Source organism: Limulus polyphemus, unplaced genomic scaffold (assembly GCF_000517525.1).
Source record: "Limulus polyphemus unplaced genomic scaffold, Limulus_polyphemus-2.1.2 Scaffold550, whole genome shotgun sequence".
Lineage (NCBI taxonomy): Eukaryota > Metazoa > Arthropoda > Merostomata > Xiphosura > Limulidae > Limulus > Limulus polyphemus.
In genome coordinates, this window is record NW_013666160.1 from 86156 (window position 1) to 88167 (window position 2012).

At 32.9% G+C, this 2012-nt stretch overlaps 1 protein-coding gene across 2 annotated transcripts in view; it reads left to right on the plus strand.

Annotated features, from left to right (window-relative positions):
- The first annotated feature begins 341 nt into the window (after window positions 1–341).
- LOC111085681 overlaps window positions 342–2012 on the plus strand; it is a 12865-nt gene continuing 11194 nt past the window's right edge. The window contains exon 1 of one of the 2 annotated variants that reach the window (XM_022385415.1): window positions 342–449. The gene's annotated coding sequence lies outside the window, so the exon portion shown is untranslated. Of the gene's footprint in view, window positions 450–1255; window positions 1344–2012 lie in introns of those variants that run through there. The other variant, XM_022385414.1, reaches the window with a different exon arrangement.

Below are 2012 nucleotides of genomic sequence, written 5' to 3' on the forward strand. Positions count from 1 at the left end.
GTAGTCTCTCTTTTCATTTTTAAACAATGACTTTGATATGGATTCAGTTATTCATTTGACGCATTTTCATTGAGAATTTGTCATATGAAAGTATGATAATTTGACACAATTATTTTTTTCATGTATCCTTTTACAAATACTTGTAACCTTTACATTTATCTTTTTTTTTCAAATAACGCTTTAGATTTTGTAAATAAAGTCAAGTCACGAGACCACATTATTTTATCAGTACTTTTAAAATGTGTGTCAACATCTCTTACCATTTCTCACCGTACAGAAGCATGCGACAAAGGACTCTCTGTGCTCTGCCCACCACGGGTATCGAAACCCAGTTTCCAGCGGTATAAGTTCGCAGACATATCACTGTGCCACTGTGGAGCTGCATGCGAAGGACCAGACATCACATCTATTAGGTGATTAAAAAATCACCCGCGTCATGGCGCTACTAGGTAACAGTGAACTGGCTAGTTGTCGCCTACAGTTATTATTATTTTGATATAGATCTAAGGACCGTATTCTTGCATTAAAGTTATCAAATTTAGTTTATGCTGTTATCAAAGCTATATTGGATTCACTAAAACAAAATTGTTAACGCGTGTGAAATTTGAGAACCAGAATAACTCAGAGTGTACTTAAAGTCCAACATAATTTAGAAGAAAGTGACGTAGTCGTAGATTCAAATTATTTTAAGGCCTTAGTTAAGTTTCGGTTTTATTGGGAAAGGCAGGTGATAAACGGAACCTTTACGTGATCATTTACAGACTGTGGCCTCTAATAAACGAAGTAAACTGAGCTTATAAATTATTTTAATGCTATGAAAAAAGGTTTTCTTCAGTTTCTGTTCAAAAGCATACCATATACAGAATATTGCAAAAGATCTTTCCAAGCTTTAGTTTTATTTAAAGCAAAAACAAAAAACACCAGCTTTTTTGTGTTTATCTCTGTGAATACTGACTGTATATTTCAAAGGTTAAAGTATTACGTATACAATGATTAAATAGTACTCGTTGTAGCTCATAAGAGAACAATAGTCTGTAATTCGGTCTTTGACCTATCTATTTTAAATTATCACCAATCAGCTAAATGTCATTTCCATTTTTATCATTCTCCTAAATATTTTTATAGCTGCTAGGTTGACTGTACACTCATCAGGTATAAGCTTGTCTGACAACACGCCCAGTTACGTTTCGTATTAATACGCAGCTACTAAAAAAGAAGTGGGATTTGTTACGTTCTATTATGTTTACAAGTGTGGAAATTGGTAGCGGCATCTTAATAAACTGTTGACTGTTTCTAAAAAGAATGTTGGTTATGTTTGTGAAAACGGATCGCCGTGATTTACCGTAAGTTTTATATATTTGCTGATTACGCATTTTATATTCAAATATTCAATTTTTAGATGATATCAGATTCTTACCTTTCCAATTCTCCACAATTGTTTCTATCGGAATGTATGTGCTAAGTTTCGGTATTGTTACAATATTTCTTTCTTGTTTTTATTTTTGTTTAAGCACAAAGTTGCATAGCTTAAAAATATTTCGCTTTTTCTGAACAATTTTGTTTTTGTTTGTTTCTTGTTATGTACAAAGCTACACAATGAACTATCTGTACTGTGCCCATCACGGGTATCGAAACTCGATTTTTAGTATTATAAATTTTCAGACTAGACTTTTCGCTAAGCCACTGGGGAGGAGGTTTCTTAACAAATATTGTTATATATGTGCTATTGAATACTGGGGCATGTCTGGATATTCTTTGCAGTTACAATATAATATATTTCGCGCAATTTCGTGTTGAACAACCAAATATAATTATAGTTGTAGTAGTAGTAATAGTAAGAGCGAAGCTGATAACGTTTCACCAAAAGAAACCATAAACAAAATGATTTAGGAAACTCGGCATGGGTTGAATCAATGTAGTACCATCTAATAATAAGAATTATTCATAACATTAGTCTATTAGGTCGTCAAGAAATTAATGTCGCGTTTTGGAACACTTTCATTAACCACCCT